The sequence below is a fragment of the Canis lupus genome, chromosome 3 (genome assembly GCF_003254725.2).
Source record: "Canis lupus dingo isolate Sandy chromosome 3, ASM325472v2, whole genome shotgun sequence".
Lineage (NCBI taxonomy): Eukaryota > Metazoa > Chordata > Mammalia > Carnivora > Canidae > Canis > Canis lupus.
In genome coordinates, this window is record NC_064245.1 from 63,616,210 (window position 1) to 63,641,894 (window position 25,685).

Here is a 25,685-nt window from a genome sequence, read left to right on the forward strand (position 1 = left end):
TGTGGAGTAGAAGAGGTCTCTAGGCTGGGATAGGAGTAGGAACTCTTCTCGGGTTTCATCTCTACCTAGTCTTATCAACAGTGTGTACTTATGTCCTCAAGCTCAAAATCAGTGTATAGTTTAATGTTTCCCAGAATCCACTTGAAATAGCTATACCAGCATCTTCTGTGTTTATCAGTTCTGCCAAACTCCTTTGTAGCCTTATCCACCTCCCCTGAGGATAAGCACAAGCTCCTTGCCCAACTTACTTTTGATTACCTTCTACTTTCACAATATCTTCATTACTTACCAGTTGGTTTGACATTCTTTACATTTTTTTTTTAAAGCAAAGATTGAGTTCATTCTCTTCTTCATTTTTGAGTCTCATTATTTCCCTGTTTCTTCCTGGTGATTAGTGGTCCTGTTTTCTTTCAAGTGCCTCTTATCTTTGAAAAGCTCTTGTGATTCTCTTAAACCCATTTGCCATTTTGTTGGCCTGTCTTCCTTTCCGCTATAAGCCTTAAGTATGGCATTACAGTTTTCTTTCATCCCCTTTCCTTCTTCAGGTACAACTATAGACACTTCACTACTCTAAGATTGCCAAGCAGTGTCTGACACAATATAGAAGCTCAATAAATATTGGTTAAATTTGTTCCTTTTATTGCATGCACAGACTTTGATGGAACCACTTAAAATGCTTCTTGTACCTGCTCTCTTTTATATTTAAATATGTATGTGTGTGGCTATCTGAATCCAGGCTTTCCCTGGGGACACTAACAAAAATCATTCATTTCTCTGTGACTTGGTAACAGGGAGGTAGATGTTTACCCATGCCTGCGAGAATGCCTCACAAGTGTTGGGTGAGCATCATAAATGTATGTCAGTTCGATCAATTCTTATCAATGCATTTGTTTTCCCAGTTAATTGCTAGATGACTTCTGATATCTTTGCATAATGATTATAGGGCTCAGTTTCTACATCTGTTAAGTGACAATAATCAAGGAATTAGAAAAATGTAGGGACATTTAGAGAGTATGTATTTATTTCACATGTGGAAATTTTACTAGATTCCAAAGATGCAAGGATGACTCAGACCTGGAATAAGAAAGAAAAGAGGATGATTTGTTTAGTGAGCCCCTTGAAGATCCAGATGAATATCAAAGGATTGTTTGCCCTGGATTTGAAGTATAGGTGACCTTTGAACCACATGGGGGATTAGGGATGCCAACCCCAGTGCAATTGAAAACCCATGTATAAATTTTGACTCCCCCAAAACTTAACTGCTCATTGCCTACTGTTGACTGGAAGCCTTATTGATAACATAAACAGTTGATTAGTGTATCTTGTATGGTATATGTATTACACAGTGTGTGTTTTTTGTTTTGAAAGAGAGAGAGCAAGAAAGAGCCAGCACATATTTACAGGGAGGAGCGGAAAAGAGGAATAGAAGGAAAGGAAGAGAGAGACTCTCAAACAGTCTCCACACCCAGCACAGAGCTCGATGAGGGGCTCGATCTCACGACCCTAAGATCCTGACCTGCGCCAAAATCAAGAGTTGGATGCTTAACTGACTAAGCCACCCAGTTGCCCCACACAGTATTCTTACAATGAAGTAAGCTAGAGAAAAAAAAAAGTTATTAAGAAGATCATAAGGAACAGAAAATACATTTACAGTACTGTACTGTATTTATTGAAAATAATCCATGCGTAAGAGGCCCCGAGCAGTTCAAACCTGTGTTGTTCAAGGGTCGATTATAGTCCCTAAAGTGAGGTCATTTCTTCCCACAAACCCCGTCTGGTTGTCTCTCTCACCAGATGAATGTTAAAGCTCAAATGAGGTAACAGATTTAAAAGTGTTTTGAATAAATAAAATTACAAATCTATGCTGGGCAATTATCACTGAATCGGTGGTTGGAAGGCTTCTACAATGGATGGGGCATTTGGTTAGTGGAAGGAGATTTTTGAGGATCAATGGAAATAGTTATTTCTGGAAATAGCCTGTTGTTTGCTGATACCTGTTAGTTGGCATCAGTTTAATGCCTTCCCCTAATGTACCTAGAGATTTGTGATGGAATTATCTATGCAAATTGAATACTTTAAAAAAACTCGCTACAAACCTTTATGTTATATTTATAAACTTTACATTGTACTAAAGTCAGCAAATGTCACAGAATTAAAATCAGTAAATGCAAAAGTGAAGGTTTCCATAGCAACAGTAACTAACCCATATTGCATGTAAAATGGAGTGTACATTAGGATTTACATCTGATCGTCTATTAGTAGAGAAAAATACTATATAGAACAGGTGCAATATGGACACATTCGGGTGACCTTAGCAGCTCTTTATCTTTTACACTTCAGACTTTAGCTGCTCTAACTCTTTTGTATCTACCAAGTTTAGACTCCTTCAAGGAAAATGAGGTAGGAAAAATTAGAGGCGACGTTAGGGCAGAGGTGCGTACCCCTAGATTTAAATGCAGCAGAACATCATTCTTGCATAAATTATCAATCAACTCGGTAGTTGTTTCAGAGAAAGAAATAGACCCAGAATACTAAATGTTTAAGAAATTGTTGCACGTCGGGTACTTAAGAATTTCTGTCTCCATAGTCAGTTTATCCAAACTAAAACATGGCAATGCAAGATGATCTTGTGGTTTTGAGCTGGCTGTGGAAAAGTCCAACAGGAGAGTGGCAGAGGCTACAAAGATGTGGGTCAATGCCCCAGATCTCCATTTCTATGTATCTGCATCTAGCCTCCCTCACTGAACCTCATTTTCCTCCTATAATGCATCCTTTGCCCACTACCAAAGGTTCTCAGTATCTCAAATCAGAATGGGGGGAGGAGGAAGAGGATATGGGGTACTTTCTAGATTCTAAAGCCCCCTATATGGATGATGGCATTGCTAGTGCGTGCACTGCCTCATAAGCAAACAACCTCCCTCCGCCCCCCCCCCCCCCCCCCCCCCCCCCCCGCCCCAAAGTTAGACTAGCTGTGACTCTCTTCCCTGGGGAGGGCCCGTCCTTGGCTGTGGCTTACGTAACAGGATGTCTCTTTGCTCTGCAGGCTTTCCCGGCCCTTCTGGTTGAGAGCTCTGAGTCATCGCCCAGAAACAGTTAGGCCTCCCTCTCTGTGAGTCTAGATTGGGAGATGGCTCTAGATAGATACTATTTTATTGGACAATTTCCTTTTATAAAATTGGAAGAAATGTTGGTACTGACTAAACATGATTCATTCTAAAATGCAGTTGATTTTTAAAAATAATTTTAAATAAAATCAATCATAAGTCCTCCCACCACATAAACTTGAATCGTCTTTAAGTATTCTTTGGCTCCACTCTTGAGCTCTCTGATATCGTAGTTCTGAAGTAGGGCTCAGGATCTGCTTTTCATCAAGTAACCATGGTAATTATTAAAAATTTATTTTTAAATCAATCAGTTAATTTCATATAGCTTAAATGGTTAGGATGAGGTTATCTGACTACCACCGAGATCAGAATTTTGTGGCCAGCCCGGAAGCCCTGTCCTAGCCACAACCCCTCCTTGTATAGTATCAGTGAACTTTTTTTGGTATTAACTTTCTGATGTTTTTCCTACCAGTTTCAGCTGCTATTTTCAAGTTGGCCTGCCTCACTTTCCAGTGAATACCTGTTGGCTATTTTGGTTCACTTATTTTCTGTTCCATAAGATGAGCCATAGCTTCCCTCTGCTCCTTCCTGCCCAGACTCTGGTAACATGCATGTCTTAGGGTTGTTGGTGATCTGTCCCACCTGCTTGTGTTTGGGGGCTCATGTCACATTTTCCTATTACATAGACTTTTTATTTTATACTTACTGAAAAAGCTCTTTCAGCCTTTGACTTTTTTTTTTAAATCCAACATCCCTCCTGTGCATACATAAACAGGAATATAAATAGGTTTGATATTCCTAAGATTGTTCATATTCAGGATCTAACTTTTCAGAATTGTTGACTCGTAGCTGTCCATGATTTTCCATGTACCATGATTTCTGTACATTAAACATGTTGGTGAGACAGCAGTCTTCAAAATAACACATTAAAAAAAATGGGGCTAGATTCTGACCACACTTTGCATTATGTAGAGCTTGCCTACTTTTGAATTCAGCTTTCAGGAATGTAGCTAATCTTGTTGGATGCACAATCTCCCTGACTCTTCCTTTGAAACATCGATTTTGAGTGGTTGAAGAGGGATCCATTTTTGTCTTGCATTTTCTTTTAAGTCATTCACACCTATTCTGCAAATACTGATGCTTCTGTTTTCAATATCTGCACATATGCAATGACAACAATGGCTTGACAGAAATGGTAAATTTTTTTTAAAAATTTTTATTTATTTATGATAGTCACACACACAGAGAGAGAGAGAGAGGCAGAGACACAGGCAGAGGGAGAAGCAGGCTCCATGCACCAGGAGCCCGACGTGGAACTCGATCCCGGGTCTCCAGGATCACGCCCTGGGCCAAAGGCAGGCGCCAAACCGCTGCGCCACGCAGGGATCCCCAGAAATGGTAAATTAAAGTCTACTTGGGAAACATGCGCTGAGAACTCAGAGCCCAGAGCCATTGATATTGGAAAATATGTGCATCTTTAGAATTAATGAAGTCATATACAGATATAAATAATTTTACTGCACTTATTATTTTATAACCTACTTCCCCACCTGAAAATATATCCTAAACATTTTTTTTCATTAAGTATGTTGTAAAATTGGACTTTAAGGTCTGAATACTTTCTACCCTATGTAGCACCATGGTATATATAATAAATATCTTTCTTCTTCCAATTTTGTTGTGTTTTCCATGGGTTCTTGATATTGCACAACTCTGTTTGGTTTGTGTGGGGAGTTGAAGGTATTTCAAATGATGCTATTCATAGTTTGTAACAGTCAAAAAGCAGAAATAATCCATATGTTTACTGACTGTTAAATGAATAAACAAAATGTGGTATATCCATTCAATGGAAGACTTTTAAGCCATCAAAAGGAATGAAGTCTAATACATGCTACAGCATGTACCTCAAAAATACGCTACATAAAAGAAGTCTGTCACAAAAGGCCACACACACATATTGTGTGATTATGTGAGTGGACATGGAGTGGGAACAGAGTTCCTGAAGTGGGCACAAGGAAAATATGCTGAAATGGGTAGTGATGAAGACTGTATCACTTGGTACATTTACTAAAAGTGAAAACACATGAATATTATAGTTTGAATATTATACCTCAAGAAAATCACTAAAAAAGCTATCTGCCACCACTTTTGTTTTCCTAGAATATAAAGTTTAAGACCAAGCATATACTAAAAATATAAAATATTAAAATGTCATTTGATTTAGAAAACTTTTTTAGAATTCAAGTAATTTAGTTTATTTTTTTCCAAGGTATAAGGTTAAAAGTGTAGAAAGCATAAGGACAAAGAGTATGTTTTGTCAGAAAATCTTCAGGTGAACAGACAATATTTCCTATTGTGTGAGATTTCCAATTGTTAGAATGAATATAAAAAATTAAACTCAAGTCAGTTTTTTCATCACTTTCAATCATAAGTCCTTTTCTGAGCTTGTACAGAACAAGTTCATTCTCTCTTCTGTAAGATCACCCTCTACTCTCTCAATATTGGGGGCTAATTAGCTCATGGCTCTAGGTCCTCTCATTGCTGGGTTCACTATTCTTAGGGGGTCAGCTAGTCCAGTGCTGTAGAGACACTGTGTAGGTACACAGGCCATCCTCCTTCATGACATTTTTGACATTTGGTCTCTTGTTTGACATCCCATTTGGACAGTGGCATCTCTGTTGCCTGGTTGCTTTCCTAGCCACTGAATTATTAATGGGACTCTTAGGATGTGTTAGAAGCAGGAAAGCCACCCCACAGGGGATGTGGCCAGTCTTAGTTCAAATATGGTGGCTTCCCTGCTTTGTTTACAGATGTCATAAGAAACTTACTTACAGATCTTATCACCTTTTACTGAACAATCTTGGAAGTATTATAACAATCTTGAAAGTATTACAATTTTTTAAAAAGATTTTATTTATTTATTCATGAGAGACACAGAAAGAGAGGCAGAGACATAGGCAGAGGGAGAAGCAGGCTCCTTGTGGGGAGCCCCATGCGGGACTTGACCCCAGGACCTCAGGATCATGATCTGAGCCGAAGGCAGACACTTAACCACGGAGCCACCCAGGTGCCCCAGTATTAAAAGAATATTGAAAGTATTACAACAATCTTGTAATTGTCAGAGGCTAGTTATACAACACTGATCAGAAGCTGTAAAATATTTTTTTTTCTTCCTCCCTTCTTATACTGATTTCTAGATTACTTGCAAATGTTCTTATTGAGTGTAACACAATGAGAGGGGTCTAGAGTCCTGCCAACATTGACTTATAACAAACGATCCAACAAATTTACCTAAGAATCTGAGAATGCCAGTTGTATTCATTCATTTTTCAAAAATATTTATTAAGTGCCTGATATGTACTGGGCTTCTATTTTCAACACAGGAGAAAAATAAGCAGTAATCCAAACAAGTTATTTTTATTTTTTTGTCAGTTTAAAAATTATAATTCAGTGGAGGAACCAGAAAACAGGTAAATAGATACATATATGATATAGCATTAAGTAATGATAAATACTATGAAGGCAAATAAAGTGGAATAAGAGGATAGAAAGCCATAATAAACCCCACTAATGTGGTCTGACAGGACTTCTCTGAGCTAATGGTGGTTAAGCAGAGACCCAGATAAAATGCAAGGGATGACAGGTATGTGGGTAACTAGCAACTGTTTCTCCAAAAAAACAAATAAATAAATAAACATATTATATATACATGGGTTTTAAAATGAATTTTACTGATAAAAAGATATATAGTTCATAGTATACATATAATAAACAAAACACAATACTCTTTATGTTAAACTCTATATGGCCAGTTAATTCTCCTAAAAGGCTTTCGTTGATTTTTGCTGAACTCGGTTGTAATTATAGCCAAACCATAATTTTAACTGATAAGAGTAGTTCTGACATGAATGCTAGCTGATATTTTCTTTCACCTTAATGAATAAGAAAAAGTGAAACAACAGAGATGAATATCTGAATTTCACCCATTCATCAATGTCATTAGGTTACTGCTCTTCTGAAAAGGACAAGAGTTTTCCAATACTGGGAGATGTCCTCAAATGCTGTGCTAGTCACATTGTAACGGCTATCAGCATGATACAATTTTATGCTTAATCTACATTACTAGTATTTTTTTTTCATTACTAGTATTTTTATCCATTACTTTTGTAAGTCTAGAAAAATAAGGAAAGCAAGCCCTGGTTTGTAGGATGTGCCAATTTCTGTAAATATGCCCACGATGGCTAGTTTTAAGCTACCAACACGAAGTCATGAATGTGGAGTTGTAGTCCCACCAAAAGGATACAATACACATAAATAACCTCAAGAGCACAGGTAAAAGTGGGATGCAGCAAAATAATTAGGAAGCACTGGGCATTTATTACCTTTGTCATAAAACAATTTTTTTTTAAAGATTTTATTTATTTGAGAGAGAGAGAGAAAGAGAAAGAGAAAGCACAAGCTAGGGGGAGGAGCAGAGGAAGGAGAAGCAGGTTCCCCACAGAGCAGTGAATCCAGATGTGGGCTGGATGATCCCAGGACCCTGAGATCATGACCTGAGCCACAGGCAGATGCTTAACTGACTGAGCCACCCAGATGCCCCACCTTTGTTTTTAATATAGTAACATTTAACCGTAAATTAACAACTGTCTCACAAAATTCCTGAAAATTTGACAATAATGGACCAGATCTGAGCTGGTTCCAGCACACTGCAGACTGAGATACATGGGTATTTGAGGAAAGAGCATTCCAGGCAGAGGAAGAGGTATGTGCAAAGGACCTCAGGCAGTAGCAGGCTTGCCAGGTTAAAGGAAAGCCAGGAGGTTGGGGTTGTAGGCACAGGATGGATGTGAGGAGGGAGGTGGGCAGCAGAAATAATGGAGCCAGATCAGAAAGGACTTTGCACCTTGCGGAGGGCCTTTTGAAGGGATGTGGGAGTGACCCACAGGGCCCCATACCCTCCAGGTAGGGCCACCCTCTATTCGTACACACCACCCACCCTCTACATAGATGCAGAGCCCTTAGTCAGCTATGTGACTTTGAGGGAGTCACTTACCTTCCTGGCCATCACTTTTCTTACTTGTAAAACAAGGAAGTGGACTAATATGGCATTTATGTTTCCTTCCAATTCTAACAATCTCTGAATCTAGACAAGGCTTCAAATCCTTTTCTTAAAATGAATTCATGGGTCCTGCTGCCTCTTCACTGTCTATGTGGAGACTCCCGGGCTTCCTCAGCACTTCTGCCATAGTAATATGGTTATTTTTTTTTCCCCAATCACTGTGAATCCCTGTCTCTTCTGCATCTCCTACTTGCCTCTGAATTTGGTGGCCTGTTTTTGCAGCTGTCTTGCAAAAAATACAGTGACTGGCTTTTTCCAGTGAAGCATTTGGGCTCAGTGGAGAGCAGCCTCATTCATTTTAAATGTTGCTGGCTAGCATGCAGCTTGGGCACCCACTCACATCAGCTCATGTCACTGTCACCCAGAATGACCAAGTCCCCAGAGACTGAGATGCCTGGCTGAGGAAAGGGGAATGGACTCAAGGAACTCACTGAGCGCTGCTCTTGGATCTCCACATTGTTCTTCTAGACCACTCCCAAATTAGGAACTGGCAACAGCTGGCTATTCTTTAGATTGTTAGGATGAAGGATGATTGAAGGCATCCTGGGGAGAGTGACTATCTACATATGATCAACTCCAAACTCAAGAGATGAAGTACATGAACTGTATCTTATGACCTAGGAACTTTCTGCTTCAAAAATAATCGTGATTTTTAGAAACACTCCTAGTGCAGTGGTTAAAATTTCAGGCAGTTGTACCAGACTGTTGCATTTGCATCCCAGGCCAACCATTCCTTGGCTAAGTTATTGGGCTGTGAGTCAGTTTTCTCATTTTTAAATGAAGGTGGTAGTAACAGTAACTACCTTGGGAAGTTATTAGAATTAGATGAATTAATGCTGTTACATCATGTTTATAGGATGTGGTAGTTTCAGAAGCCCCACCATAACCTATGATTTCATTTTTTCTTTAGAACAACCTCTGTCTTAGTGAGTTTGGGCTGCTATAACAATAATATCATAGACCAGAGGCTTAAACAACAAATACTTCTTTCTCACAGTTCTGAAGGCTGTGAAGCCCAAGATCAAGGCACAGGCAGATCTGGTATCTTGTGAGACATACTTCTTGCCTTGCAGGCAGCTGCCTTCTTGCTGTGTCTTCATGCGGCTGAGAGAACAGGCTCTAGTCTACTTTACTTCTTCCGAGGACATCAATCCCATCAGTGAGGCTCAACCTTCTTTACCTAATCACCTCCCTAAGGCCCCATCACCAAATACTATCACACTGGGGGTTTAAGATTTCAACACATGGGATGCCTGGGTGGCTTAGCAGGTGAGGTCTGCCTTCGGCTCAGTGTGTGATCCTAGGGTCCAGGGATCGAGTCCTACATCAGGCTCCCCACGGGGAGGCTGCTTCTCCCTCTGCTTTTGTCTCTGCCTCTCGCTGTGTGTCTCTCATAAATAAATAAAATGTTTTTTAAAAAAAGATTTTAATACATGAATTTTAGTGGTGTGAGGGGGAACAGATATGAAGCCCAAAACAAGTCTCTGAAGAAGGTTGGCCAATATCTCTACCTCCTTTTCAGAGGGGTCATCATAGCATGATCTACTTTTCCTGAACTTTAGGCATTTGCAAACTATTTGTTAGGATTTTTGCAACATGTGTACTGGAATTCCACTTCTGTAGCTGGCCTGCCTGAGTTTAACTTCTAATTTTAATCATTTTACTATTTGAGTATCTTTCGGGGAGTTAATTAACTTTTGTAGGCCTGTTCCTCGCCTGATAAAAGGGGATGGTAATAACAGTAATGATTACCATGCCCACCTCATAGTGGCATGGAAATTAAATGAAGTGATCTTTATGAAGCACTGAGGCACTCGGCATGGTGCCTGACAAAGGGTAGGACCAGCCATCATCATTAGTAACATTATTCTCATTAATATCATCATCATTGTTGCCAACATCACCACCACCACCACCACCACCATCGTCACTTTCCCAGGGGAGGAAACAGAACTTCAAAGAGGTTAAGCCACTGGGCTACAGAAGAGCACCAAGGTGAAGGGTCTCGGGCAGTGAGTGCCCCATGTGAACGAGAAATGTTTCTACGTTACACTCTGCGTATGCATGGTTAGGATTACTTTGGTTTTTATGCTTTGAAAGGATTTGTCCCTTCTCAAGAGACTCCTTTGTTTGACTAATGATGAAGCATGATGCAGTGGGGAAAACACTGGGGCCCGGAGTCCAAGTTCTGCTTTCTTATTCTGTCTCTCTTCATTGACTAACCTTGAGTGTGACCTTGGGCATTCACTTTCCTTTGAAGCTCAGCTTCTTCATCTGGCAAATGAGGGTGTGAGAGCCGACAGCCTCTATAGTCTTTGAGAATATTACAATAGTCTTTGGTTTATTTATTGGATTTAGTTGACTTACATACTTATGTACTTATTTATTAAATAAAATTCTTAAAATTAATACTGTTATAGAATAGAATTTCAAAAAATAAAGTATTATTACTTTTTATTCCATCACCTAAATTTCATACTTACCTATTTTATCTGCATAATTTCCAGTGTAGTTGCAAGTGAGTGTGCAGCTCTGTAACCCACATTTTTCATTAACCTTGTATCATGTGTACTTTCCATATTGAGGACTTTTTCTTTGCGTATTGATTGTTTTTAAACAGCACTCTGAAAGAAAAAAAAAAAACTCTGCACAATCACCTTCCTTTTCTCCAGCTCTTAGCACCCAGTTCTCTGTAGATATTGTTAGGCTAGAACAACAATTATTATACTTTTGCGTGGCAAGAAAGCTTTTGAAGGAAAATAAAATGGGACAAGGGGTTAGAGAGTGACTGGGGTCGGGACAACTGATTTCGAAATGGTGATGAAGGGAAGTCTTGCTGAGGGAACCCTGAAGCAGAGGTCACCTGTAGGAAGCAGAGACATGAACCATGTGAAGGTCTGGGGGAAGAATAGTCTAAGCAGAAAGAGAAGGGGATGAGTCTGGAATGTCTGTGAGGTAGTAAGACCACTGTGGTTGGAGTGGGAGTAGAAGATTCTATCCCTGAGCTCTCTGGGATGAATGACCTTTCTCTTCTCTTTTCTTTGGATCCTTCCCAGAGTGACCATAGACAGTCACGAGGCAGAGTACCAATCACATATTCTAACTCAGCTGCTCTGCTGATGTGAGGCTAACTTGGTTTAAAGAGAAAGGGAGGAGTTGGGAGATGCTTCCTCCTCCATCTCAAGGGTTGGCTTCACAGGTGAGGGCATATTAACCAGATGGAAAATGGTCCTGCTCTTCAAGGCTGTGCAGTATCCTATTGCTGGGGCTGCCTTGTGAAAACTTCCTGGATTAGTCTCCAGCGGGGCTTTTGAGAGTCCTGAGCCTCAAAACATCGGAAACATCAGACACACAGTTGAGAAGGCAGAGGCTTCTTGGCATAGGGTGGAGGGCAGCGGATTCTGAATACCTATTTGTGGAGCCCAAGGGGGTCTCAGAATGGCCCATGTGAAGTCTACGCATGGGCCCGTCTGGCTCCCTAGTTCTTGGCTTTCTGGCCGATTCTTTTGCATTCCTGGAGAAGGGCCTTTAATTCCCTGGGGATAATTACCTACATGTCTTTAGTCCTTGCTTTTTACTGAAGTCTAACACTTACTGAATTAGTTTGGCACCAAGACTGGTAGAGATATGAGGTGTAACCTGGGCTGCATAAAGGAAGTTCAAGAGACTTATTCTATTTTAAGCCATTTGCATTCTCATATCTGAGGATAGGATTGGGTTTTGATGTGATGAATCAACTTGGGCTTTCCTCTGTTTACCAATTTTGCCCTTAAAACATTTACCTTGAAAAAAAAAAACAAAAACAAAAAAAAAGAAAAAAAAATTTACCTTGGATCTTTAGAATGAAGATCTAATAAAATTGGAGAAGAGAGAAGAGTAATGTGTATTTGTCAGGTTAGACTAACCACGCTAAGAAAAATTCCAGAATCTGTGGCTTAATAAAATAAAGTTGTCGTTTCTCCCCCTCTCGCTCTTGTGACAGTCCAGTGGTGGCTTGGTGGGAGCAGGGATGGAAGTCCACTCCACTCATTCATTCAGGAACCTCTTCAGGCAGCAGCTATGCTGTCTCCTCTGCATCCAACCAGCCAACGACAGACAGTGTGAGGATGGTGCAGGACGTCTTTGAGCCAGGTCTAGAAGTGGTCCAAATTGCTTCTCACCACACTGAACAGAACTTGGGTCAACTGCCCCAGCTCCATGCAAGGGGGATGGAAAAATGTGTTCTGTTCTGGGAACAGCTGTCGAGTAAGAGAGAACACAGTTATCAGCCCTGGTGTGGTGTTTCTCAAAGTGGTTTGCTGCTCACCTGCATCACATCTAATTGGTGTGGGAGGTGAGTGGTAAGAAGCACATTTCCTGGCCCAAACCAAGATCTAAGGAAGCAGAAGAGTGGAGTGTGGGCCCAGGGACCAGCATTTTAAGAAGCTGCCCCAGCCTGTTTTCAACACCCTCATGTTTAAAATTCACAAGCTAAGAAGGTAGGGGGTGAACTTATATTGAAGTCAACATAATAAATGTTCCTCTTGTTCTGTTCTCTCTACCTTTGGCACCTTTTCAAAGAGGAATTAAATTAATAACTTGTTGATTTGTAACTCTTGCCCTTTAAACATGTAAGCTCTCAGCACGCTGGATGTCAGAATCATTAGTCAATACATCAATACTCTTAAGGAGTCTGTTCACTTAACTAATAAAGCAAAGCCAAGGTTGTTTTTTTCCTCTGTCCTTGGCCGGCCGGATCTGGTGCCCTCTGTGACTGGAAACGTGCAGGCTGCCCGGGAAGCGTTGGTGATGGATGGTTCCTTTGCTCAAGTGGCTGTGACCCTCGGTATCCTCTTCCTTTTCCTGGTGACCAATCTCTGCAGGGCTTGGCATCCTTATAAGCGTTACACAAAGAACTTCAAATTCACTGGACTTCAGGGGTGGAGGGCTGTGGCATTGTTCCTGTTTCTCTTATCGTTTGGTTTAATAATTCCAATTTCCTTATATTCCCGTGGGAAACTGGAAACCTTTTGAAAAACTACTGATGGTTGCAAACAGTGTGGGTTGCAGATAGCACTGTTTAGAGAGAACTCAGCCAGGGCCGGAGCTGGAGGGCTCTTTGATTCCCACAAGATAGGACTGTTTCTATAGTTACACTGGTATCAAACTTGTATTCTTGTCTCCGAATATTTAGGGGAAAAAAATCCAAAAACCAAAAATGGAAAAAACGGAATATTACTCAGGATTCAAGAGAAAGAGACTTGAAGGCTTTTGGTTCTATTTCTGTATGCCAAACGCATGAAGATCTTGTAGCCAAGAAAGTGAGCCCGTTCTTGTAAAACAATTTTCATGGATTAGTGAGAATAGCAGGATAAAAGAACTTTTCACTGAAAATGTTATTATGTGGCAGCCACTTGATGTTCTTTATTTCTCACAAAAATCTTGAGAGGAAGGTGTCAATAGTGCCCATCTTACAGATGAGGTAACTGAGGTCTGTAGTGGTTGGGTAGCTCTGATTGAGGTCAGGGGCTGGGACAACTGAAAATAAGTCATTTCCATTCGGTTCAATTCCAATAGCTCTTGAGCACCTGTGGAATGTACACAGCAGGTGCCTGGGTTCAGGAGGATGAATCACACTGAGATCAGTCCGGGAGGACAGGAACAACATTGTAGGCAGAGGGAAGAGTATGTGCAAAGGAAGAGTGGCAATGCATAGTGGTCTGGGGAATGTGTGGTGTGTGTGGCGGAGGTATCAGGGCTGGGGCTGAAATCAAGTCTAGAGGCCACACAAAGTTGTCTGCATGATTCTGTAGCCAATGAGGGAAAGGTGTGAGTTTTAAAGCAAGGGTTCAGCATGATACTACTAGGATTAGAAGGAGGGCTGGTATTGAGAAAGTTGGAAGGGAATCACCTGGGAAGGAGAGAGGAGGCCTGAGCCAGACCTCACTTCAGGGGAGCTGGAAACTTATTATCCATCCTGTCCTTCTTTGAACATCTGTAGCCTTGGCTTTCACTTGGGGTGATTTTGCCTCAGAACAGAACCCTTGTCAATATCTGGAGATAGTTTTGCCTATCAAAACCAGAGGGGAGAGCTACTGACATCTAATGGGCAGAAGTCACGGATGCTGCTAAATATCAGACAATGTACAAGACAGTCCTCTACAATCTACAATCCAGTCCAAAATATCAATGGTGCCATGGTTGAGAACCCTGAGCTACAGTGATTTGGGCAAAACTGGCTGGGTTAGGACTGAACATCACCATCTCCATGTTCTTTTTAAAAGATTTTTTTTTTTTTTTTACCTCTTTTGATTAACTTAATGAATCTGTTCTTGCATTTCCTCATCTGTAAAATAGATATAAGAAGATACTAGAAAGACTCCAGTGGTGAGACAAAAATTGTTCTGAATTCTCCAATGATTATTTTTAATAAATATGTTCTTTATAGGTTTACAGTCAAGCATGGGGAGAAGTTCTCCATACCTGAAGAAGTAAACTACTTGGTGGGGTGGTCCTTTTAGTTAATATGTCTGTTACTTTTAAGCTCCAGAATCCTTGTTTCAGGACTAATGCCCACCTTTTTGGCAAATTATTTTAGATTGATTTTTTTTTTGTAGCCATAGTTATGCCTCTGAGGTATTCAGTTTTTTCCCTGGGCAGATATGGATCCCTGTGGCAAAGAACCACAGTGTTGCTGAGATCAGTATATTGCTAGATATGAAATAAATTCTCCAACTGTGACTTAGTCCACAAATGTGGACCACTGCCAACATTGCTTCAGCATTATAGAGTCTCTCACTGAATAGGCTGGTCATGAAACAAGTGCTATTTGAATGAGATCATCTTAGAATATTTTGTCAAGGAGCCACAGAGCATTGGATGGGAAAGACCACTAATTTTGTTCAGGCCACATGTACTTTTATAGATGAACAAATTGGGGGTCAGAGACATCGAGTGATTTGTCTGGGGTCACACAGCTGATGGATGGCAGCCTTTGGGGCCTATTTATAAGGGCATGGACTTTCAAAAGCAGACCAATTGCACCATACTGGCATCCTATATTCATAGATGACCGGGCAGCATTTGTTTGTTTGAGCAAAGGTAGATCATTTAAATAGACACCTTTGGGTCTCCATGATATTCATTGAACTGAGAGGGTTGCACATCTGCTTATACAAGAGGACTACTTTGTTATCTTTGTGACGGGGGTCTGTCTGTATCTAAGCGATCAAGGCTTTGAAATGGTCTGGAAGTGCTTTTATAACACATTTTTTTAAAGTCCCATCAGTATTTAAATGGTACAGGAAAGTACAGGTAAAGGAAAGTGCCTGTGGGGCCAGCAGATAATATTACTTTCCAGGCTACCGAAACCCATCTATCTTTCTCAGTGTTTGTCTCAGCAGAAATCCATAGTTAGGAAGATCCATTTCAGCTAGGTTAAGGCATCAAACAGTGACGTTCTATGTGCATTCTCCCCGTGTATGCAGTAAAACCAGGGCCATCTTGTCAGAGAGGGCTGGGGCTTTGAATTCTTTCTCTATGACTGAGTTACCTCCCTGACAGGTTTTATCCTCTGTCAAATGGGAATAATAATAGTACCTGTCTCAAAGTTGGAGAGGATTATTTTTTTTAATTTGCGTTAAGCATTTTGCATAATGCCTGACAAATTATAAGAGCTCACTATATATTAGCTATTATAGTTTTTATTATTGCTATCATTATTTTATTATGAAATGTGTCACTGAATAAGAGGTTTTTTTTCTTTTTTTTTTTTTAAAAGATTATATTTATTTATTCATGAGAGACACAGACAGAGAGGCAGAGACACAGGCAGAGGGAGAAGCAGGCTCCCTTCTGGGAGCCCGATGTGGGACTTGATCCCAGGACCCTGGGATCATGCCCTGAGCTGATGGCAGATGCTCAACCACTGAGCCACCCAGGTGCCCTGCATAAGAGGTTTTCAACAAATGCTACTTCTTGAGTAACTCCTCTGCTAGCAAGTGAATGTGTGGCCTGGGAAAAAGCACCCTCCACTTGGGGCCTCGGCTTCCGATTTTGAACGAAATGAAGATGGCCACTCCCAGCTCTACATGGTCTCTGTTGGGAGTCTCTGAGTCTTGTGAATCTGGTCACACCACAGTTAAAGAATCCAAAGTGACAGTGTCAGGGAAAAAAGTGATGTGAAACTACTGTCAAAAAGGACGGTGGCTCACCATTGTTGATTCCATTGTGAGGGCTCGCCCCTATAAGCAAACAGAAATAATTAGGAGGGGAAAATAGGAATGAGACATTGTGGCAGCTTCAGTATTGCCATATTGCTTATGGCTTTCAAAATGCAGTTTAACTGGGTCCTATTAACTGGCACCCAGATGAATCACGCAGGCATACTACCAGTCTTGACACCACGAATGGGATCTGTGCTCTGCAGAACCATTACTCACCAAACTCAGGTGAACACAAGTTAAAGTGGGAAAATGCTTCAAGGAAAGTCATTCCTCTCATCTCTAGGGTAGAGGTCTGCGGGAAGGCTTCCGTAGACTAGCGTACCCACAGCTGTGACTGACTGAGAGTGCAACCTAACCCCTTTTCCTGACTCACACTTTTGTCATCTGTAAAATGGGAAACAGAATTAACAGTCATGGAGGAGGTAGTACTTTAGTGAGATGATGCACGGTATTGTGCTGGGCTCACTGTCATCTCAAGAAATGCTATTCCAGGGGCGCCTGGGTGGCTCAGTGGTTGAGTGTCTGCCTTTGGCTCAGGGCGTGACCCTGGGGTCCTGGGATCGAGTCCTGCATTGTGCTCCCCCTGCATGGAGCCTGCATCTCCCTCTGCCTGTGTCTCTGCCTCTCTCTCTGTGCCTCTCATGAATTAAAACAAAACAAAACAAAACAAAAAAAACTTAAAAAAGAGAGATATGTTATTCCATTATTATTATTATTAATTTAAATGTAGTGGTTGAGCAGTTTCTCGGAGGCTTCTTTTGGTTTAAAAACGTGTGATTTCGAGTGTGCAGCGTGGGCTGACCACATGGCCACGAGCACAGTCTTCTAACAAAATTTTAAAACATGCCCCCAAAGAGCGTGGGCAACAAACAGTACAGAAAGCACTCGATATTGACGCAGTTTGTAGAGTTCAATAAATATTGTATTGGGTCCAGGGTGGAAAAAGGATGTTGCCAAAATAATTGTGATGTGATCGTCTAAAAAAAAAAAAAAATAAATAAAGGCAACAATAGGCCAGGGTGCGGGCCAGCAGGAAGCGCCAACAATACCCCCACCTTTTTCCTGTACCTTACCCGGAGTTCCTTCCAGGGGACACAGATAACCGGCCGGTGATAACGTCGGACCCCGCTCGGTGCCAGCTGAAAATAGAAGAATTGGTGTCAGCTCGTTATCTGATCAGAAAGTGGTCTTAGCAAACACCCTTCCCGAGCCCTGTCTAAGAAAGTCCCGGGTGGGGGCAGAGGCTCCCTCTGCACCTGCCCGGCCCCCCTGCGCGCGCTGACGAGGCCGCTCACCCGGAAGTCAACGGGACGCACTTCCGGCTCCGGGGCCGGGGTCACATCCGGTCTAGAGCCCCGCCCGGAGCGCAAGTGCGAACGAACAGCGGCGCCCTGCCTCGCGGAGAGCTCCGTGCTTCCAGCGCGCTCGCCCGCCCGTTTGTTTTGGACTCTGGAGGCAGCTCCTGCTGTGACTCTACCCCCCACCCCTCGGAGCCTCAGTGACCTCCTCTGTAAAGTGGGAGATGGTGTTCCGGACACTGCCATTGGGGTCGTTGTAGAGATCTGGGGAGATCAGGCTGGGAAAGGGTGCAGCAGCCTGCCTGGCCTTGCTTGCTAAACTTTAACGATGAAAACATGATCTTTTTAAAGGTTTCATTTATTCATGAGAGATACCGAGAGAGAGCGAGAGAGAGAGAGAGAGGCAGAGACACAGGCAGAGGGAGAAGCAGGCTCCATGCAGGGAGCTCGTCGCAGGACTCGATCCCAGGACTCCGGGATGACCACCTGAGCCAAAGGCAGACGCTCGACCACTGAGCCACCCAGGCGCCCTGAAATAATAATTATTAACAAGAATCTTGTGAGGGGTAGTATTATGTCCGTTTTTAGATGCGAGGAGCCTGAGGCTCAAACCATCAGTATTTTATGGAGCAACGGTGCCCCGGGCACCGTCGCCGGTTGGGCCGAGGGGAGAGATGGTAAGCAAATGCACATATAAATACACAATATACTGCATTCTGGAAAGTGGCATGAAGATCTGTATCCCCGAGGAAGGGAAGAGAGACTAAAGGAGCTGGATGGCGTTGGTCGGCTCGTTTAGGTAGGGTAATCAGGGATAGCCTCCCTGGTGAGGGCACCTTTTTGCAAAGACCTTCCTGAGTCTTGCCAACATCTCAGGGAAGAACAACTGGGCAGAGGGAACGAACAGGGGGTGCAAAGGCTCTGTAGCAAGAGTGTCTCAGCCCTTCACAGGGAGGGACAGGGCAGGCACCCATTGCCTGGGTGCCCAGAGCAAGGCGAGCCAGGACAGCGCAAGGAAAGAGGTCAGGTGGAATGAAGTCCAGCTCTGGAGGCCATGGTGAAGATTGATGGTTTTACCCAAAGGAAAGCCATTTAGAGGCTTTCAGGGCTAATTTTTTTTTTTTTTTTTTTTTTTTTTTTGTCTGAATTGAACTTTGTATCAAGCTCACCCTGGATCCTGTGGAGGGAACAGTTTTGCAGGAAGGCAGTATGGGGTGGGGTGGGGGGATCAATCTCCATTGATCTGGAGATTTTTTTTTTTTTTACCAGTTTCAGACAAGCTAAGATGGTGACTTGGGCAGAGGTGGAGGAGTGGAGGCGGTACAGATGGTGACAGGCTAATGCATAAAAAAGGAGCATAAGATCCATTTATGCTCAATCCTTAAAGAATTGCTGGTTTGCCAGGGGATAGAAGACTATCGAGGCAATATTAAACTCCATACACTCCAGATCTAATGTTCTCTGAGGATTAAGAAGAGGGATCATTATGGGCTGGTGTGGCCAGCCAAAGCTTTAAGGAGACTGTGACACTTTGAATGTAACTCAGCAAATTTTAATAGGAAAAGAAATGAAGGCAGGAAACCGCTTAAAGAGATCTGTATGACGAAATACACCAACCAGAACAATGTGTAAAGTCTCTGAATATTTAAGTTATTCCTAGATATTTGCCATACAAAGTAATGCTTCATCCAACATCTGTGTATTAGCTATGTGGCTTTAGACAAGTTACTTCACAATTCTGGGCCTCCGTGTCTTTCTTCGTCTATAAAATGGAGAAACTGTCAGTATTTACCTCATAGGGCTCTTGTGAGAATTAAATGGGTTAATATTTGATGAGAACATTGCCCAGCACATATTAGATAGTGTATATAGTATATACATATATATATACACACACACCTATAGGTATGAGCATTTCTTTAGGGTAGGTACTTAAAAGCAGAACAATTGAATGTAGAGTATACATATTTTATAGTTTTTTTTTTTTTTTAAGATTTTATTTATTCATGAGAGACACAGAGAGAGAGGCAGAAACACAGGCAGAGGGAGAAGCAGGCTCCATGCAGGGAGCCCGATGGGGGACTCGATTCCGGGACTCCAGGATTATGACCTGGGCGGAAGGCAGGTGCTCAACTGCTGAGCCACCCAAGGGTCCCAATTTTATAGTTTTTATTTAAATTTAAGTTACTTAACATACAGTGTAACATGAGTTTCATGTGTACAATTTAGTGATTCAGCACTTACATACAGTACCCAGTGTTCATCACAACTGCACTCCTCAACACCCATCACGTTTCTTATTTTTGTTGTTTATTACAAATGTTGTCTTACATAAATAAGGCTTTAAATATAAATAAGGCTTTCCCCCCTTCTTTTAGTCTTCATACCAAAAGTTTGCCAACCCCTATAATAGATACAGTCTAATTATCCTTCAAAGTGACTGTACCAATTTATAATCCCTTAAGCAGAGTATGTACACTTACCAACACTTGATATTATTAATTTTGAAAATTTTAGCCAAGCTGATGGATTAAACCTAATATCTAAATTTAATTTACATTTCCTTGGCCAGAGGTTCTCAAAGATTTTGTCTCAGGACCGCCTGTCACTCTTAAAAATTTTGAGAACCCCTAAGAGCTTTTGCTTCTGTGGGTAATAGCTATCAAGAGTCACCATATTAGAAATTAAAGCTGAGAGATTAAAAACAAAGTTCCTACTCATTTAAAAATGGCAATATGAAACCTATTACATATTAACATAAATGACATTTTTTAAATTAAAAAATTATATTTTCTCAAACAAATTAGAAACTAAGTGAGAAGACTGGCATTGTTTTGTACCTTTGCAAATCTAATGTTTGCTTTACAGGAGATAGATGGAGGCTCATATCAGCTCCTGCATGCAATCTGCTGATATGTTGTTTTGGTTGAAGAAAGTCTGTAAAACATTGGCCTTGCATAGTCCCGTGGTTGGAAAAGGGAGGAATATTCTAAATGGCTTTTGAAATAATTCTTTGTTCCTCTACCAAAACTGTACAAGTATTAGTTTCTTGAAGATGAGCTTTAGTGTGGGCTATGAAACCGTATTATTGAACTTTTCATGCTTTGTAATATTAAAATTCATTAGTCTATCTTGCACTTAGAATGGATCTTTCACCCATTCATGAATTTGTAATACCATGTGTAGGTTATTTGGAAAATATTTGTTCATTGAATTTTGCCAGTCTTCCAAATCTGACATTTTTCATTATGCAAGAGCAAAAAAAAAAAAAAAAAATTACATTTGTTAATATCAGCACCAGTCTCATCAGAAAAGTCTTTAAATATTGGGAAGCTGTCAAGCTCAAAGTGGCGGATATAGGTCTACCATAATTTAATTTTTGCTTGAAAGCTCAAAATTTATTGTTGGCAACAAATACCACCAGTTGTTTTTCTTGAAGTGATCAGCTAACTTTGTTCATTTTTGCGAAAATGTCTGCCAAATATACATCTGAATAACTGTAGTTTGTCAGTCGTTCTTTCAGCTAAAATGGTATTGAATGAAATAAGCCACTGGTTAAACTTACAACAATCCCACAAATGCCTTCCCTAGAGGTAGCATTCATGCTCTTCTCATTTTGTCGCACAGAATAATAAAAAGGAAAATACTCAATGGTAGAGATATAACGCAACTTATAATTTTTACAGCTTCATCTTTTTAACTCCAAGTGCATGGTGGTGAAGAATACGATTACTCCTGTATGATTGGTACCAGTGCCATGATATGTGCTAAGGCTCCCTAGGTTTTTTTCCACCACTATTATGCACTGTCAGTACACATGTCAACATAGAGAAAAGAGCAAATAACATCAAGTTATGATAAAAATAGCTTTGATCTAATCTTTTTCCTGAAATGATTTTGAGGGCCACTTGAGATAATACTGAGGTTGAGTATGTTTTTGTCTGTACTTTCTTCTGCAACCTGGCTATCCATATTTTTTGCCAGTTTTTTTCATTTGGTTATCTGTCTTTTTCTTACTGATTTTCAGAAGTGAGGTATACATTGAGAGTAGAGCTCTTTTTTTAAAAAAAAATATTTTTATTTATTTATTCATGGGACACAGAGAGAGAGAGACAGAGGGAGAAGCAGGCTACTCCCAGGGAGCCCGATGCGGGACTTGATCCCCGGACTGGGATCACGCCCTGAGCTGAAATCGGATGCTCCACCACCAGCCACCCAGGCATCCTAAGAGTAGAGCTCTTTGATACATGTAATGCAAATATTTCTTTCCCAATAGGGCCAAAAGCCTAAATAATTATGTGCATCACATATATGTATATATATTTTATATACATAATAGTTCTGTGAGTGTATATGTGCATTTAAATGCACAGGAAAATAAACAATGTCTGGAAGGATAAACACCCAAATTATAATACACAATGATAATAATTCTTTTCTTTCTTTCTTTTCTTAAGGAGGCTCCATGCCTAGCATGGAGCCCAAGATGGGGCTTGAACTCACAACCCTGAGATCAAGACCCCAGTTGGAAGTGTCAGATACTTAACAGACTGAGCCACCCAGGCATTCTAATAATAGTTATTTTACAAGAAGGGAGAGGACCCACAACAGAGAGTTATATTGATTGTGACTTTGACTTATATGTTATTTTAATATATATTTTTTAAAGATTTTATTTATTTATGAGAGAGAGAGAGGCAGAGACACAGGCATAGGGAGAAGCAGGCTCCATGCAGGGAGCCTGATGTGGGACTTGATCCTGGGACTCCAGGACCACACCCTGGGCTGAAGGCAGGCATTAAACCGCTGAACCACCCAGGGATCCCCTATTTTAATATTTCTATAAGGAGGCTATATTTGTGAATTTATTGACTAAAATTCATAACTTTTAAAATTATAGAAAGATGGCTTTTTTTTTTTTTTGAAACATGGCTTCTTAATCTTTCTGGCATAATATCACATAAGGAATAGGTTTGCCGTATGCCATAGGAAGAATAAGAGTGCATGCATACTTGAAAAAATAGAAGTGGTTTTTGGAAATTCAAGGGTTTTTTATCACTTGTTTCCTACTGAGAAGTGATGCCTACCCATCCTGTTATGGAGATGTGAGCCACAGTTTTCACTAAACTTAGTGACCTTTCCTTTCTCCCTTTTCCAAATTTTGACCAACTAATATAAATAAGCCTAATTCAATATTTATATGAAATCCCTGGTACAGTAACCACTGTTATTTAAAATATTTGGATCAGTTGGATTTAAATATTAGTGACTGACTTTTACACTTTTGTAACCACCTAACTTTATGTTTAACATAGGAAAATAAAGTTTTCAGCCCCAAAGGAACCATTTAGAGATTTAAAACAAATGTTACTCTTGTATTGAGTTCGTATAAGAAATGAGGTCGTAAAACCCTAAAAATAACTCATGTCGAATTAGGAAAAGCTGGAGCAAGTTAATTTCGTAGGTATGATCTTTTGAAGCTATACATACTTCTTATCTTCCTATGGTTCATACCTTACAGAACATGTGATTGGTAATGATCCTCGATATTCATGTAACATCTTTTGTCCAGAAGATTCTTTAAGTGCTTTATGGGTGGATTTCTCTGCATGTGTCAGTACCTAGCTCAGCGCTAGGAGCATGTGTATAAAAATTTACCACTTCATTGTGCAACAGATGGGTGTGAGGAGGGGAGGAAAGATCCATCCTGTTTATCCCCTCATGCCCCGGGAGCTGCATGACTTACCAGGCAGAAGGAACATTTCCTTCCTCCCCAGTCATGGGTAGAACACAGGATACCTTTGTAATTTTAGTTTAAATGTCTTGATGCTCTTGGTAGGGGTGTTGCAGGGAAACTAAAACATACCTAGGGTCTGCCCTATGCCTGGCACTCTGATAGGTCCTTCACATGTTTCAGGCAGTCACATCTTCATTAAAACGTCATGAGGTGAAGTTGTTACTGCCTCTCATTTCCAGCTGAGGAAATGAGTCTTGCCTGAAATCACAAAGCTTGAATGTGACAGAATCAGGATTGCTCTGTCTTTGGCCTTAGAAAGCAAGCACGGTCATCATGATCTCTTTCCTGTCCGAGATGGTTAATATCAGAGCAAGTGGAGGAACGTTTCTCAATTTTTTTTTTCTCTAGTGTACGGTGGTGCTCCTGACCACCTGACCTGTTTCTTGTCCTGTTGACATGGTGGCCATTGTCCTCAGCCATGTTTTGGTTGCTATACTCTTCTTCATTTAGTGGCTCATGCCTTTCAGGTTATTGTCAAACTCTCCCTTGAGCCTGCATCCCATTGTGGCCAGTGCTTTATTTCTCTCCTAAGCCAGTGTTTTGAAAGGATGGTCCATGCTCTTCTCCACCTTTTTTCCCATTTGTTCCCTGTGAAGGCGAGGCAGCTTGACTTCCCCTCCCCTCCCTTTGGCGAGTCTCTCAGAAGCATCACTCACCTACATGTTGGCAAATCAAATGACGTGTTTTGTGTTTACTTACTGAGCTTTTCTGTTGTAATTGCACAGTCTCTACTGAGAAACTCAAGACTGTTGTTTTTCATGGTACTGTTGTTCCAGTTTTTTCTTCTATTTCCTTGACTATTTACTTTCTTCAGCCTTTCTTTTCTGCTATGTGTGGTATACTGGGTCTGGTTCCTAAATGCTTGAGAAGACCTATTGTTAATGTTTCTGAAACTCTGTGAGCTTGTTGATGTCATGTTGATAGCTTGAAATTGGCTACGGTGAAGTATTGACACATAGAAATGAGCAAATATTAAAAATCAGCCCCCCTTTAACTCCCAAGAGCATTACCATTCACCAGCATCCCACAGCTTCAACCACCCACCCCATAAAGGAGGGTATTTACTATTCTTTTTTTTTTTTTTTTAAGATTTTATTATTTATTTGAGAGAGAGGGAGAGAGAGAGAGCAGGAGGACAAACAGGGGGAGAGGCAGAAGGAGAGAGGAAGGGAGAAGCAGACTCTCTTCTGAGCAGGGAGCCTGACAGGGAGCTCGATCCCAGGACACTGGGATCACAACCTGAGCAGAAGGCAGACACCCAGCCGACTCAGCCAGCCAGGGGCTCCCATATTTCCTATTCTTAACAAGTTCCCCCTTCTTGAAACATTCTTTGTGGGTAATATCTTTCCCTCTCTAACACACACACACACACACACACACACTTGTGGTTTTGACTGTCACCTGACTGAACATCCATCAGGTCTTCAGGTAGACACCCAAGTATCTACCTGAAGACCTGAACTAATTCCACAGTTTCGGACCTGTATATCTAACCACTTCCTGAAAATGCTCATTTTGATGTTGAACAGACGTCATAAGTTCACCAAGTCCCAAATGGAACTCACCATCTTGTTCTTTTCCTATGTCCCTTACATAGCTCCACTGTCTACCTTCCTTCCATTCCAGAAATTTGGTATCATGTCTCTCTCCTGAGTCATGCTGAGCCCAGGAAGACATTATTACAAGGGGCTCTCGTTCTAGGAACTAGTTCTTGGGTTGGTAATGTGAAGGAAGCGGTGATATTGAATGATGGTTTTATTTCCCTTTCTTTTTGAATCTTAGAGTGTTCAAATTTCTGCAGTGTGGGAAATCTGACATCCTCAAGTCCCACAATATTTCTGCAGTGAAAACAGCATCCTCCTCTGTGCTCAGGAAAGGGAGGAAATAAGCTTATTTAAATTAAGCATCTACTAGATGCCAAGATTTTAGAAGTTTTTCCATACATAAGTTTACTTAATTTCTGAATATTTCTATGACATGGATGTTACCATAATACTTCTGCATGCAGGAGAAATTGAACTTCAGCTAAAATAAATAGCTTGGCCATGAAACACTGCTAGTAGATGGTAGAGCTGTGAGTTGGAGAAACCTGTTGGACACCAAAGCTTGTGACCCTTTCATTACCCCTGTTGTGTCTGGCTGGGTGTTTCAATGTGCAGGAAG

The 25,685-nt window shown here is 41.0% G+C and overlaps 1 protein-coding gene and 1 long non-coding RNA gene across 12 annotated transcripts in view; one reads left to right on the plus strand and one right to left on the minus strand.

Moving 5' to 3' along the window:
- The window catches only part of LDB2 (LIM domain binding 2), a 376,014-nt gene that overhangs the window by 20,141 nt on the left and 330,188 nt on the right, over window positions 1–25,685 (plus strand). The window lies entirely within an intron of this gene.
- LOC112653690 (uncharacterized) lies at window positions 946–17,712 on the minus strand. Of its 2 annotated transcripts, none has more exons than XR_003132378.3 (4): window positions 17,501–17,712; window positions 12,052–12,461; window positions 10,707–10,847; window positions 946–1,074 (listed from the first exon to the last, which is right to left on the minus strand). It is a non-coding gene; the product is annotated as an uncharacterized LOC112653690 (long non-coding RNA). The 2 variants fall into 2 exon arrangements; XR_003132377.3 differs by lacking the exon at window positions 946–1,074 and adding an exon at window positions 5,341–10,536.